General features: G+C 39.6%; 1 protein-coding gene across 2 annotated transcripts in view; it reads left to right on the top strand.

Moving 5' to 3' along the window:
• The window catches only part of LOC138213083 (MAM domain-containing glycosylphosphatidylinositol anchor protein 1), a 171,109-nt gene that overhangs the window by 32,621 nt on the left and 122,077 nt on the right, over positions 1–16,411 (top strand). The gene's annotated exons all lie outside the window — the stretch shown is intronic.

The following is a 16,411-nucleotide window of genomic DNA, read 5'->3' as shown; positions in this document are numbered from 1 at the left end:
GTGTTGCGAGTGACAGAAGAAATCTGATCTGAATCAAAAGAGCGTCCGGATTGAAACGCATCTTTAGAAATCCAATTGGAATCGCATTTCATACCACCTCCAAATGTGGTTTAGAGGCAGATTGCAAAAATTGCATTTCATGTATTTTTTTACGGTTCAGACTTTTAGAAATCAATCTGGATACAATCTGGATATGGGCTTGCAGTCTGAACATAGCCTCAGTGAAGTAGGGACTACTTGCAGCTAATCAACTATCTACTGCACCTGCTGAGCTAAATGCTAAAACACTAGCCAGCTGCTGGCAAAATACTACCATTAGTCAGTCACAATGGTCACAGAGGTTTCAGTCTTTTCTTTATTTTGGTGTCAGGATCTTTGCTTATTTCAAAAGGCTTCCTAGGCTAAGATGCTTGCTATCTGTGTGTAAGGATGCCTAATGACTCTGTTGCTCATAGGGAAATAAGTTCAGGCAGTTTATTGAAACAACATATGAGGGTTAGTGATGTACTCTTTAACAGAGGGCATACAACAACGCAGATAATAAGTCACAAGCGTTTCTTCCACTTTGAACCTTCTGGTCCCCTTATAAATGTTCACCAAAGTTGAAGCCGTGTGGATTTGCTTCATATGAGAAAACCCACCAATTGCACCAACTCCAATTGCTTTTTGGTTAAATGCAGATGTGACATTTAGTGAGACTGCAACTTGGCAAGAGGAGATACAGGTGTGTATATTTTGAGTTTTGACCATGTACCCACATAGATGCTGTCACTCACAATCAGAAAACATCCTAGGCCTTGTCCTCCTCTTCTTCATTCAGCCAATTAGTAGCCATCTCCTCTTGCTCTCATCACCGCTCCTCCTCCACTCTTGTCAAAGTTCTTTGACAAAACAGGGGAGAGGAGACTTCAAAGGACTCTGTTGTCTTGTTTTTCCCCTACTTCTCCACTTCTGAAGCCCAGAGTGAAACTACAGAGGTGCAGGGATGACAACACAGTAAGCTCAAAGGGCCTGATGCTTAGTGCGTTTAAATGAGCATGCTCTAAGACATACAACTGGAGGGATGGTTATTGCTTTTTGGGTGTTTTCATATGCAGTTTGTAGTGTACATGTATGTGAGAGGTATGAACTTGCTTTTCTGTCTAAATATTCATGGTATTAATGATGTGTGTATGACACTTAAACTGGCTAGGCTTTAAATTGGCTGCATTTACACACATTTTTTAGCTATTTTTTTTTTATTTTGTTACACACTGAACTGCAAAATGTTTTGTTAAATGTGGTAATTTAATACAAGGATTATTCTCCCATCTCCAATTTGATTACATTTTTTTTTAATGAATTACTATTTGAATGATCCAAAATGGCACTCAGTGTTAGACTTCCTCTTTAGATAAGTGTTCTCTGTTCCTCATTATATTTGACTCGTTAATGAGGACCTGATGATTGGCATTACGAAAAATTCATGATAGTGTTTGCTAATTTAGGTTATAATCCCACAATACATCTACAGTTGCACTCTCCAACTCAATTTCATTGTATTTTTTTTTACAATGAAAAGAAACTGTCTTATGTCCTTAATAATAGGTGTTGTGGAAAGTGTGGGTTTAGCCACATGTTCAGGTAAACAGCACAGGACATTAGATGGTGGTCAGTGTAGGAGCACAGCTTCATAGTTTGTGAGTTAATCTAGACACACACCATTTCTATTTTTGTCTTTGTCTTGTCATTTTTGTGTTTCTGTCTTTTTATTTTTTACCTATCCTCATTTCAATGACTTTCTCTGCCTCTTGTTTTTCTTCTTTTTTTCCTCTCTCTCCATCAATTTCTTATTGTCTTACTATCTACCCTCCTCAGGGGTTTTGAGTCTGACTGTTCTCTGCTGCTAGTTAATATTTAATCTCCTGTTAAATAACACATTGTTGATGAATCACTGTCTGTCTTTCAGATTTACATTTAGTCACAGAATGTGTTTTTGTGGCTTATGCTGCAAATCTGTGAAATATTGTGTTTCATCCTGTAAAAAATGCCTTGGAAAAACATGTCAGCAACCTTTTCAAGCGACCAGGATCCTCCAGGCACTAATTCCCCACCATGGTTGGGTTTATGAACCATAGTTTTAAAAAAATACACTGAAACACAAGAAGACTAGTACTCCTGAAATAGTGATTTGCTTCTCTTGCTTTGTTCATGATGGACACAGTGTTTTTCAGTTAGTTTGCGAAGAAGAAAAGAAAGAAATCTGAAAAAAATTCAAAGATATTCTATTAATGTCAATATTTCACTATTTCAAAGTTACCTTGGAGAAAAAAAAATGCATGAACATGTTGTCACAGATTGAGACAGACTATGTGCACATCACAGTCAATTAAGAAGCACAGATGTCCATTTTTGCTTTGTGTTTCAATTGGCTGCTTATTTTGATTATAAGCCCTGATTGGATGTGATCCCTCATTCTGGCAATACATTTTGGGACTTCCATTTTTGTCAGCTAAGTCGGTATCTGATGCATCGTCAGTAGGCAAATAGTCCACTGGGACCTTTGTACGCCCTCAGTGTTCTTCTCTTTGTGTAAGATTGCAGTTTGGTTGGTGTATATTACATCAAATATGTCATGGAGGACAGGGACATCATCACATATAAAGCAGCCTACAGCAGACAGACTGACAGGAATACTTTCCAAGAGCGAGACTGCTAGACTTTCTTTTCTTAGAATCTTTATTCTGCTCATGTTCTTTTTTCTTCTGCACAAACTTTACTCGGTCGGAAGCAGTTTAAGGCATCTCTGTAGCAGTTTGAGGTATCTAGTTTTTTTTTTTTTTCAAGTTCAACACGAGAAAATGATGAGCTAAGGAATAATTTAAATGTAAAGATTTTTAAAACTTAGTAACTTAGCAAAAGCAGGTTTGAGTTGTGAAGAAACGGTTCAGCTCTGGATTCGACTATGACCTCATGAGGGATGAGGGCAGGAAAAAGCAAATTTTGTGTCTAGAAAAGACAGGAAATGAACCTAATATTGAGTTCACAGAGGACAGGTTATCAGAGGACCTCTTTACTCAATCAACGGCAAGCTTCAGAGGCTTGTTTAAGTAAAGCTTGCAGCCATTGTTCACTTGTTATGAATATGGCTGTGCTTCCAGCAGGACATTACTTACTTAGTAGCATTTCGATAGTGGAACACATTGCATCAGAGCTAAGACATCAGAAGTCAGATTGTTATGCTCAGCACAGAGGGGCTTTCTCAGCATCAAATCATGGCTAGATCGCAGGTTTCTAAGATCAAAGTGCATGGCAACCTGACGTGCTTTGTTGAGACTGAATCGGTTGTATCCAAAGTACAATCAGGCAGACCAACATTGACCACACCAGACACACACATCATACTTTATCACAGTTACAAAATATTCAAAAGAATATAAAACTCCATTCAGCAAAAGTTCTGTCCAAAGAAGGCTGTCTCGTGGTGATCTCAGAGGACAAGTGGCATCTCTGAACCACTTCTCAAGAGGGAAAACAAAGCCAAACACTTTTAGTGTGCTAAGACAAACCAGTCTTTCACAGTGGATAATTGGAAAAAAAATGTAAGTTCTGATGAATCCAAGTTAGAGATTTGTGGCAGAGATAAGGGTGTGAGGAGACGAACATGATGCCACAGGGTATCAAACCCACAGTAAAACATGGGGGTGGGAATATTTAAGTCTGAGGGGGTTTTGCTGAATCTGGAATTAGACTCCTCCACTGAATCGACTCCACCCAGACCGAGGAGTAGTTGCACTTAAATTGTTTAGAGACACTCTCCACCCCCTGGTGCGCATCTTTGGGAAAAAGGATTCATACTGCAGCAGGATAATGAGCCCAAATACACCTCTAAGCTTTACAAGAACTAGTGCTTACTGTCTGATTTCCCTCCCAGTTACCTGACCTACACCCCACTAAACATGTATGAGGGCTCTTGAAGATTGAGAAAGTCAAACATTCCTGACATCACAAGAAGCTCTTTGGGACATTGACAGATCGTGTTGGGATAACATGATTTATTTTGGTTTTTAGTGTCCTCTGTGTCTATGCTATTGGCAGCATTTCTCTATTTAGTAGTGTTTTCTGTATTAGCAGCTTGTAGTACACTGACACTTGTGTTCTTTGTTAGCAGGCACAGTAGTTTCATCAGCAGCTCAAGAAAGGCTCTAAATATATTTTAATTGTAATCGTGTGAATTGCTGGCTTCCTTTATACGCAAGACGTTATAATTGATTGCTTAGCTGATCTGCAGAACTGACTCTATTTATTCAAACTCATCACCAGCCAATTAGAAGGCTTACTTGGATGTTAAAAGCCAATCGGTTAAAAAAAAAAAAAAAAAAAAGATCAGGGGCTAGCCAACATATAGGTTGCTAGGTTACAGGCATTAAAAAGTAAAGAAGGCAGAGTGACAATTTAAGATATTGAAGAAATTCTGTATAGGGAGATATGTGCACTCATCAGGATGCCTGCCAACCAGTCACAATGTGAGATAAAAAAAAAAAAATCCCCATAGACTTAAATAGTATGTGGACTTTATTTTCCCTCTGCCTGTGTGGGTTTTCTCCCACAGGCAAAATACCGCTTATGTGAACTGGAAATGATGCGTAAGTGCGAATGTGAGAGTAAATGTGTTTGTTTATGTGTTATTGCTGGGACAGACAGATGACCTGTCTCTGGCTTCATGCTGCTTTCGGTCCCAGCCCCCAGAAAACAGAAGGATGGATTTATTCTGTTAAAATAAAAAAGTTTTTTATTCCAAATTAACCTAGTTTTTTTTTCAGTGACCTATCTTTAGCTTTCAAGCCAAAAGCCGCATCAAGGTTGTCCTCAGCCAGCTGTCAGGTTTTAAAGCGCTGCTTGCTGCTCCAATTCCATCTAAAGGTTCATCCAGGGCAGGTCTATAGCTGATAATTCATCATATCTGATGGTACTGGGTGTTACACACACGTGCATGCACAAACACATGCACACTTTTAGGTGAGTTCCCATTTTTACTAATTTAGTTTTTCACATGAACTAAATCATTTTGCTTTTAAAAAAGCATACTGTATACAATATACACAGTCAGGAATAGTGTGTGTAATGTGAGCACTTGTATTGACATGCTCTTTGCATGTGTATGTACAGTAAGGTTTCTCACCTATAACCCAGAACACAATTTGCATAGCAAAAACTAATTAAGACTTGCTTTTTCAGACTAAGGAAGTCTCTGACTTGCAGTTTGAACCTTTCCCTCCGCTCCATTTCTCCCCTCCTTTCCCTCCCTCACCAGTTTTCCATTCCCATCCCTTCTTAAACTCTTCACATTGTTCACACTGGACATCGTGCAAAAAAAGTGGGACAGCTATTTTTAGAAGGGTTATGTTTGTTTTGAATTATAAACCTCAGCCATGTGGTGATTTCCATAACAGTCATGCTTACCAAATGTTGCAGCTGGTATGAAGGGCAAAGATTTCTTCAGCGCTCTACCAAGCTGAGTTGTTTTCAGATGAGACAGACTTACAGTTTCACAAAACAGTTGTTAACATGATTTGTCTCTTTTTTTTTTCTTTCCTTCTCTCCTCCACACACACCTTCAGTAGCTGTAATTACCATGGCTCGCCTTTGCCAAATACACCAGATGTTTTCCTCCTGTACACCTTGACTTTCTCTCACATTTCTCTTGCTCTGAATGATAAACAGTAAGCAGTTTGGCATGGTGTGAAAACTGCAATACATTACACTCATATGATGTCTAAAACATAGATACTCTTCTTAAAGAATATGCTATGTTTTAGCTCATCAATTTACCTATTACGTAAACAGCAGATACAAAAATCAGATAGCTCTGGTACGTGCTGCAATTTCAGTTTATGCTTTGGGATGGGATCAATAGTTGGTTTTGTTTTGGATCTGGCTCCATGTTGGTAAAATGCTTCGATTCGTTAAATTCTGCATCCAGCCGATCCTTTATTGACATTGTCTCTTGGATAGTCTTTTTTTAATCTGTATATGCAAAAAAGTGAACTTTTTTTGGTGATTATTCTTGAATGACAAAGTATACTTGATATAATACCCACTGTGTTTTGGTAACATAACCCCCCACCCTCTTCAACACTCACTAACTCCTCAATGGAGTGAATTTCAAAACAAATAATCTGATGACCGAATATATTCACTCAACTTTTATTCACAGGAAAGAGTTCAGATAAATGTTGGGATCTTAATGCATTTGTATACAGAGACAGAAGACAAGTTAGTATTATTGTTTATTCTTTTCCATTCCTTCAAGAATTAATATATATGTTGAAATTTGTATATATTTTTAAATTATAGAATATTTTTTTAAGTGCTAAAAAAACAACTTTTTCTTTGCATTCATGTATTTGTCCGCACACGGTTTATCCTTCCTGTTAAACATGAACAAATTATATCTCTACACCGCTGTTGAGCTCTGCCTTTATTGTGAGCTGGCACTTCATTAAATCCGAATAGCAGCTGAAAAAGGGCTGCGTGAAATGAAGCGTGACACATTAATGAAGCATTATCTATCAATGAGTTAAATAGCTCCAGCAGTTGTTCGATGTGAGACTAATATCAATATCCAAAGTCTGGCTGTTTTGACATTCTCACAAGGAGTTCCACTTTAGATGTGAAGTAATTGCTGCCTTTCATGCTTTTTTCCCCCCCAGTCTCATTCTCTGTAGTGTCATCATTTAGTTTGGTTCTCTACCTACATTTAATGCTTTCTCCTCTTCACCTTTCTTAGTCTCTCTCTCTCTCTCTACATAATTTTCACATTTCAGTTGTTAGGACTTTTCCATCTCTGCTGTCTGTCTCTATAGAAGTCATCCTCAGCATTTTTCTGCTGGTTACTCTTTGTCTGTCTGTCTCCTTCTGTAAATTAAAATTTTCCAATTTCAGTCTCTTCATTGGCATGACCGTTAAAACAGATGGAATGCATAATAACCTTGTCTCCACTCTACTTCTGAGGATCCCTTACCATACGCGCTCACTCCTGCCTCCCGCCTTTACCTCCAGCTCTTACTCTGACCTTTTATTCAAGAGTTTCTTCTCGCTCTCCTCTTTATCGACATCCATTCTTCATTCCTCCTTCCTTCCTACCACTTCATCTGGACTAATTGCGATGCATCATTGGCTGCTCTGATGCACTTTCCTTTGGGAATGTGCACACACATATACACACATTTAGTCTTTTGTTCACGTCAAGTGGACTTCTTATCTGGCACTGTTGGTCTGTGTGTGATTGTGCACATGTATGTGTTTATGTGTGCCATCAAAGGGAGTTACAGCCTTTGAGTTGAATAGAATAAGGTCAGGTTGACAGTCAAGCAGACATATAAGGCACATAACTACCATGCCACACTGCCTCCTCTCCTCTCCTCTCCTCTCCTCTCCTCTCCTCTCCTCTCCTCTCCTCTCCTCTCCTCTCCTCTCCTCTCCTCTCCTCTCCTTTCCTCTCCTTTCCTCTCATTCATCCTCACCTCTCCTTCATCCTCTCCTCCCCTTCTTCCTCACCTCTCCTCTCCTTCACTTCTTCCTCCCCTCATCAAGCCTACCCTGCTCCAGAAAGTTACATTGACTAGAATAACCATATGCTACACCCAAGGTGCTTTGTGTGACATGCACAAACACAGAAAGAAACAACACACACACAATGAAAGAAGAAAAACCTTTGCTATAATTTCTGAACCTCACCAGCTGTTACTGTCCTCTCTCACGCTTTCTTCCTCTTTTCAATGCTCTCATTGTTTCTTCTTGTAGAAACATATGTTTGTGTCGCTCTGGGAGACTCAGAGGTTTGCAGAAATGATGGTCAGAAGTGTGAAGCATAAATTTAAATATTGACATTACTTGATTTTAATTATTTTAGCATAACATACCATATGATGATGTGATAAAATGTAAAAAGACAAAAGACATCAAGGGAGAGGGTTTCATAGTTTGCCACCAGGGTGCCCAATTAAGCTCAGTCTCACACTGTTAAAATATTTCAGTGAAGATGTCCCTTGAAAGTCCCTTACAGTGTAAAAGTGAAATGTGTATGTGTCTGATATGAGCTTACACATTTAGGTTACATTGTTGGTCCAACATCAGAACCAAAACATTTTGTTTAAAGAAAGATTTTGTCCAGCTAAATCCCCCATTACACAGTATAAGAATTCTCACCATATCATCGTGTTTTTTAAAAAAAATTTTTTTTATTAATATCAAAACACCCAAACAGAGCATCATCCTTATGATCATGGTAACTTAATTAGTTCAAGGAATCTGTGCACAGCCATGATGTGTTTATGGGCCCTCAGGCAGAGAGATGCTGTTGTTTTTAGCAACACTGAGCTCCACTCAGAGTTGTGTGTGTGTGTGTGTGTGTGTGTGTGTGTGTGTGTGTGTGTGTGCGGGGGGGTTGGGGGGGGGGGTTGTCGTCAGCTACTGTATCTGACCAGCACTTTAAACCCTAATCAAGGTATCAATATGGGTTGTTGTAACTCTAAGTGCACACTGTTTAATGTCAGATTAAAGATGATTGAGGATCTTGTTTACTTAACTTGAAGCAGGATCCAGGTACATTTACTTCTCAACATGATTCAGCACATATTTAAAAAAAACATATATAAAAAATGATGTATATATTCTGTGTGGACAATGCACAAAGTCCTTGTAGCCTGTGATTGAAGTGTAAAAACATTCTTCAACTGTGTGCAGTGCCAATGCACATCTATTGTGAATGAAATGTGAGCAGTGGCCTGCATTGATTTACAGAGATCTGTTTAACTGTTGTTGCTCTATTGTTACAGTATGTTCAGAGTCCAATTGTGTTAATGTTATAGATAGCATATCTCTAAATGTAGACACTGATTAGATGGTTTAATCATCTTTTAATATAGCAGCACAACTTGTAAATAGTGCTAATTAAAACCCAGCAGGACTGTTAGCTTGTGTGAAATAAGCTCATTTTCAGCATAGCGTGTATTGGATACGACAGGCTTTGTGAATGGAGCTCTCACAAACAGAATGCCAGTCACACATTTCTCTTTATCCCACACCCCGCTCGCCCCCTCTCCGTCTCCTAACTCTCCTCTGTCTGTCTGTGCCAAAGATCTAAGCGGTTTTCATCTCGTTGTCGGAACTCTTCCCCTCTCTCTCCTCTCTTTATTTTTTCATCCTGGGAAAGCTCAAGTGTGGCAAACACACTTCTATTGAGGAGAAGGAGTCATGTTTGACCGCGGTCTACAAACCCCCAATCACTTCACATCACTCCAGTCGTCCGCCACAGTCGCAACCCTGACTCCTCCACCTCTGACTTGTTGTCTTTCCTTTGTGTCTTACTTTCTAACACTCTCTCAGAGCTACTGTCATTTTACGTACATATTAAATTGACCTGCTTATGGGGCTGTTGCCTCGTATGACTCCAGCCCGCAGCCTCTGTACAGCCCCTGCTGCTTTAGATTTGCTGGATGTTTTTTTTTATTCCTTTTTGCTATCTTAGCAACAAATAACATAAGGCCATAGGAGTGCAAAAAAAAAGGAGCTTACATTAGGGTCAGGATGAGGCAATTCTCAAGAGATAAAAAAGTATAAGAAAATAAATCCTTTCTTTACTTGATGTTTAAGCTTAGTTATGTCTAAAATAAATTGGATGGACAAACTCTGAAACTTTTGAATACTTTTTTCCCCCTCCCTTTCTTCTACAGTTGCATGACCCGTTCCTGTCAATAATGTATATTGAACAATATCTGAATGAGAAGATTCACTGCACCTGGATATAGAGACAGTCATGCTCCCAGGAAACTGCCACCCCCACCTCTTTTCAATTACAGTTTCTTTGGTGGCTTCTCCATCTCTTCTCCCCTCCTATCTTCACTCTGCCCTCGAATGATCCCCCTTTATTGGCTTGTGCTGTCATCTGACACTTTTGTTGATCGCACAATCTCTTTGTCCTCTTAAAGCGATTGTGTTGAAGAACACACAGTCACTCACTGACAAACACAGGTACACACACGCACGGGGTATCACCGCATGTATCACACACCATCAAATACACCCTGACATGGCATTTTCATGATCCTAGAAAAGCACTCCAGCGGTGTGGATAAAGAAAATGAAAGTTTAATCAAGGCTGTGTTTGTTGGTTTCGTCTGGATGGTGTCAGTAGTGTCGGCTGTGAGATACACTATTTACTGTCCCATCCTTGGTCAGCCACACGAAAACATGACCAATTTGAACAGCACAAACACAAACATCAGCAACAGCACAAGCATGTATAGATAGAGACATGCACACAAATGCATGGATGCATGAACAAGCATATTTATTTCGACAAACATGCAAAAAAACAACAAAATATAAGTCATATAGTGAGGACAGAGTGAACCCATTAAATTACTGGACATATTGATTCATTTAGTGATATACTGAATAATTTCCTTGTAGAAGAAGATCCTCCTCTTCCTCTCCTTTACCTCTATCTGTTCATCCCCCTTTTCCTCGTGTTTTTTCTATCACACCTTGAATCAAGGCGCATTAGTGTATTTGTTTGTGTGTGTTTGTGTCACTGTTGGCTTATTATATCCTGTTTATTAGTTTTTACATGGACTAGTGTTGAATTTTTCTTTACATCAAATGTTGTTGAATATCAATTTTGTACTACATTTATTAATATAGTATATTGGTTTAAAAAAAAAAGGAAATTAAGTGCAGTATAGCTAAACATGCAGTTTGTTTGATCAGATTGAATATGTTCCAAATGTTGTTTTAGATCTTTTTTTCTTCACTGCCTATGTCGTTTTAATCAATTGAATTATTTATTGCATTTAAAAAAAAGAAGGATTTGTGCATAAAATTCGCACAGTTTTATACGGTATGTTGGCTCTGCTCACTTCTATAGTAGCTATAACATAATTATAACCAGCTCAAGTTGTGACACTTTATATTTGCAGGGAAATGTTCTTTTGTTTGAATATTTGACTGGAGATAAGTGCATGCAAATGAAGACCAAGAATATTGATTTTTATCCCATTCCTTTTTTAAATTTTTTTTTTTTATCCCTAAACGTCTGCTTGAAAGAAAGGAGGGTAAAAACCTAATTATATACAGATACAGTTGTATATGTCTCCAAAAGAGAATACAATTAAATGCTGGTGTTTATCCAGGCACAGTCATGACTTGGAAACCTGTCACTGAATTCAGCACCGGGGAAATTTATAGTTGTATAAAAGACACAACTCTTGTTTCAAGGGGGCTCAATGCATCAGTTTATTGGTACAGATACAGTTAAAATAAATATCCATTCTTTTTTGTATGTTTACATGTGTGTGTAAACAAGGAAACAGCAATTTCCAGCTGATTGAAAGCATTAAAGAGGTGACTGAAGGTTAGTCCTTTCATTTATAACCGCCATTTAATGGTCAGGTCAGAAGTTAAATCAATGTCCTAGATGCGTTTTGATATCTAGAGCTCCAATCGAGCCAAAATGAAAAGGATGGGGTCATGACACGAACCATTTGATCTCCCTCCATCCTGTCTGCAGAGAGGATTCCTGATAAAATGCTGAGGCAATGTGAGTCACCCAGACTTTTAGTCATAAGGGTGTGTGTGTGTGTGTGTGTGTGTGTGTGTGTGAGTGAGTGATTAGTGTTTCTCTGGGTCAAATGGACACTTCCCTCTTTTGCAGTTAATCAATAAATTCTGTGACTTTTCTCTCGGGTACCCGCTGTCCACTGCTCTTATCTCTTTCTCCCCTCTAGTTCTCTTGTCCTTCCCTTTCTGCTCGTGATGGCAGGGGAAGGGCCAAAGCTTCTAAACGTTCTCTTGTGAATGAAGTGAATTGAGACAGAGCTCATCTGCATGCATCATGAGCAGACCCCATAAAGTAACTACGCATATCAATCATGCTCTGCGGGGCTTCGTGTTAGACAGGATTCATGACCTTCTGTGGGTTTCCTCTGGCAAGATACAGTATGGAGACACACACGGGCACTGACACATAAATGTCTGCACGCACACATTTCACCAGCGCGCATGTACACTCATTCATTCACTTTTTCAGCCACAATCACACATGTGCTGCTCAGCACTCCGTAAAGCTGTCAGTGCAATTTGACACCAGCTCTCCTGTCTCATCATTAGTTTTAGTGAGAGATGTCCTATCCCCTCAACAAAAACAAACATGGCAGGCGGTGACAAATCAATTAATCAGACAGGGCATTTGCCGATAGTTATATTTCACTTACAACTAATGTGCATTGAATGGCTTAGAAAAGTTTCCAATAACGCGTGGACAACACTTTCAATCAGCATCCACCACAACAGTTTTGATCGATGAATCATCAGAGTCAGATGGATTGATGTCAAAGCAGCAGCTCTCTGTGACTGATGATCATCTTTCATACCAACTGAATTGATGCAGCTCTGAGCAGGACACAACTGTGCTCCACTATTTGTGTTAATAATTTCCTGCCAAGTTACTTTTCTGTTTGGACTTTGGAGCTTATTTAGGCTATTCGTTGCTGTATTATTCTGTGGCCTTTTAGGATCTGACTTTTCAATGATGTACTTTTTCTTTTCTTTTTTCTTTTCATCTCCTCTCCTCTTCTCTCCATCAGAAAAAAAAAACATGATAGTATACTAATACTATTGCTATGCTATTACTAAATTATCTCACACGTTCTATCTTGAGGGAATCTGTCACACAAAATTGTCACATAACATTTAATGTCCAAAAATCATTCAAGTTTATACAAAAATTATGTATTATATATTATAGGATTGTGGGAAGCAACACCTCTGTGAGATAATTTTTCAAACACCTGCTTTGAAAAAGTTATAGGCAGGTTCAATTACTTTCAGGTGATATAATGATTCCCTTGATGGTTGTTGGGTTAATTGGTTATAGTGTGTACTTATAGACTGCCTTTTTTGTGTGTTTGTTTTGTTTTTCATCCTTGTTTGTAAGTCTGTGCTGTGTGTGAGATGAGGAGACAGAGTTGTGTAACAGGTTATGCTCACTTGCTTTGTTTGACTCCTTCCTTTGTTTTGCTTGCGTTCGCATTGCAGTCTCCCCCATCCAACCTCTATTCCCTGAGTCAGTCTCTCTTCTTTAAAAAGCCCCTGCTTCATTCTACATCTCACGATCATCATCATCATCATCCACTTCTATTCTACTTCTCATACCTTTGTTGTTTTCTTTCACCGTAAGTGTCCCCTCCATTGATCAATTGCCTTATCAAATTCCCGGTTACAGTAATTTGTGTCTCCGCCCCTGCTTCCCATACTCGCTCTCATTTATTCTTCCTCTCTGCATATCTATACTGTATATCTCTCCAACTTCACTTCTTCTTTTTTCACTTTTTTGTCTTCTCTATATCCTTAGTATCTTCCCTCCTTCTGTATTTCTCTGTTTTTATATCTCCCCTCCTTGCCTCCTTCATGTTCTTCCTCCTTTTTGTTGCTCATCCTCACTGCCTCTCCTCCCTCTCTCTCCTCCTCCTCTCCTTTTTCTTTCCTCATCCTCTCTCGCAGCCTCCCTTACTTTAGTCGATCAGACAGTTGAAGCAGCCAAGCTGCCGGAGGCGAGAGCAGACAGAGGAGCCGCTCTGTCCGACCTCCCTCCCTCTCCAGAGAGGCAAACTAATGCAGACACGCCAATAAGCTGTAAGGAGACAATTATTCACCATTTATATCAGCCCTCCGTCTTTCCGAGACAGTGCAGCACACCTCTGGAACTCAGCTCTCTTACCTCGCATCGTGTTTTTAAGTGTTTATCCTTCCATTAGTAACATTTTCTTTGATTGATTGGTAGATATATGCACCAGGGAAGCCTAGAGGTTACAGTTTGCTTGTTGTTTTTCAAACCAGGTACACTGAAAAGTAAACTAACTTGGAAAATGTTAGAGAAGTTAAGCTAAATAAGACATGATCAGCCCTCCCACAGCAATTGCTATCAATGTGCCCTTCAGCAAGGCATTTAACCCCTAGCTGCTCTGCTGCATCTGCTCTGTGTCCAGCAGAAAGCCCGCACTTATACCAAGCAGCTCCCTTGTGTAATTGTAGTATGAATTTAAGGAAACGTGTTTGCTGAAAAGACCTGCTTTGGTTAAATTATGGTTAAATGCTAGTTTTGTACCTTACGTCCCCAAAAAAATGGTGTTAAAATCTCCATTTTCAATTTCTTGTGAAGTAGCATTTAAACTCAAACTTACATTTACAACTTTTTAATGTGCCTTGGGATTTCTCATAAAGTGTAGTTGAGCTTTTTCCATGACTTACTTTCTTCCTTTTCAAGTCAGTGCTCCAGAGACAGAAAGAGTCTCACATCAAGACTGAGGATAGAGAAAGCAACAGAGACGTGTGTGTGTGTGTGTGTGTGTGTGTGTGTGTGTGTGTGTGTGTGTGTGTGTGTGTGTGTGTGTTGCCATGGTGGATAAGAAGAAGTGGCTGTGGTATGGTAAAGATGTCTTTATGAGAACAATAAGAAAACTGCAGGAATGAATAATTGCCTGTTCTATTGATGAGCTCCTCAAACACAACTGAGCAGAGCATTAACACACACACACACACACACACACACACACACACACACACACACACAAACAATCCTGCAGTACACATTCTTATAACGAACATGCATTCACTCAAATGCAAACAACCCGACAAAGGCATGTAAACAGCCCTGGGTAAGTCATACCACAAATGCCCTTGTCTCCTTTTTTCTTATCTAAAATAGAAAATAAGAAAACAAAAAACTGATAGCTGGGCAGAAAGTTTGCAAGGATTGCTTTCAGTTGTCGGCTACAGTATCCTGCAGAAGCTATGGAATATTTTTAAGATCTTCGAAATGCCCGCTTTCATACTGGAAGGCTGATTTTGCATGTCATACTTTGATAGCCTTTTGATGAGACTATGGTTATAAAGTTTTTAATAGCCACATGTTTGCATCTGAGACTGAATTGGAACTACCGTCTTTTCTTTTGTCTCTCTTTTCTCTACTATTTCCTGAGAATAACAAAAAAAAAAATCCTTATCTAGGAAAGCGGCAATGTCATTAAAAATGTACAAATCTAAGTGGACAGGCACACTCGCTGCGTGCCCATACCTTAAGCTATTAGCGACTTCAGCTTGTTCCACAAGAGAGAACCTATAGAGACAGATTCAGAGCCTTCTTTTATTTTGAGCTTGATTTCTGGCTCCAGATTGTGCCATCCGTTGTTATGTCTGATCGAGTTGAAGTTTAAGGTGAACATGCCGCCCACTTTCTTCCTGTCCGTTCAATGATAACAGTTGTAGAGCACAGAGAAGATTTGTTCTCCCTGTGAATCGATGCTAATCACGTCATTGTGCAGCACCCGTCCCCCATGCCTCACTCTGGGGTTTCACACTCCTCTCTGGCCTTTTCCTCCTCACCCGCTGCTTCTCTCGCTCTCCTCCTCCCTCCTGTCTCCCCTCATCATAGGGGAGGTGAAGCCATCTGAGGCTAGTTGCACGCAATCCAGCCCTCCACATGGGCCAGCGCAGTGCACACTCAGATATTGTAGTTGTTGCCATCGCAGAGAGCTCCCATCATGCATCCATCATCCATTATTTCTGCAGCAGCCGTCACAGCCTGATGTTTCCTCCGTGTTGTAAAGTGGGCCTAAGTATGGCGCAAGGCAATTTGTTGAAGATCAATATGATGATTTGATATGAGATCTTGCTGTTATTTTTATTGTAAAAACTGCTCATTGTCCTTTTTTATCCTTTGGGTCAAATTAATGATGAATTTCACTCCCGTCTTAATCGTCATATCCACAGCAACTATTGATTTTCAGGTGTTTTTTTTTTCTATGTAAATCTTCACTGACAAGCATCTGAAAGATGTTGTCACATTAGTGGTAATTGGTTTTGATATTTTAATTAATAGTGTTGCCTAGCGCTGCCTCAAAGTCACACTGTACAGCTTTATGCTGTCCCAGATGAAAGTTAGAAACCAAGAGACAGGCATGGTGAAATTGGATGGTGGCCCTAGATTGGACTATGAAACATGTTAACTAAGACTATGTTCAGATAACTATAACAACACTCCACGAACAAAAGCCAAAATAAACTGTCTGCTGCTACTTCCGTTCCAGCAGCTGCATGTTGGAAAGCCGCATCACCAGCGTAGCTGAGCGTATGTCGTTACCACAGCAACCAATGCTGTAGGTTGGTGATGTCTGGACACACCAAGTCTGATCTGCTCACTTGCAAATAACAGTGTGGACAGTCTGTCCTAAAGTTCTGATTTTAGAAGAAATGCAATTTGCCTGTTGGCCTTCTAATGGTCACAGATGTTTCAATTTTCCAATAAATGTCTGTATCTCTTGTCGGACACTGATGCATATAACACTCCAGCACTTTTGTAAAAGACTCTGTT

The sequence above is a fragment of the Embiotoca jacksoni genome, unplaced genomic scaffold (genome assembly GCF_022577435.1).
Source record: "Embiotoca jacksoni isolate LCO1_2020_lvr unplaced genomic scaffold, fEmbJac1.0.p SCAF_6, whole genome shotgun sequence".
NCBI classification, from domain to species: domain Eukaryota; kingdom Metazoa; phylum Chordata; class Actinopteri; family Embiotocidae; genus Embiotoca; species Embiotoca jacksoni.
Note: the sequence above shows the minus strand (reverse complement) of the source record. Positions and strands in the feature narration are given on the sequence as shown.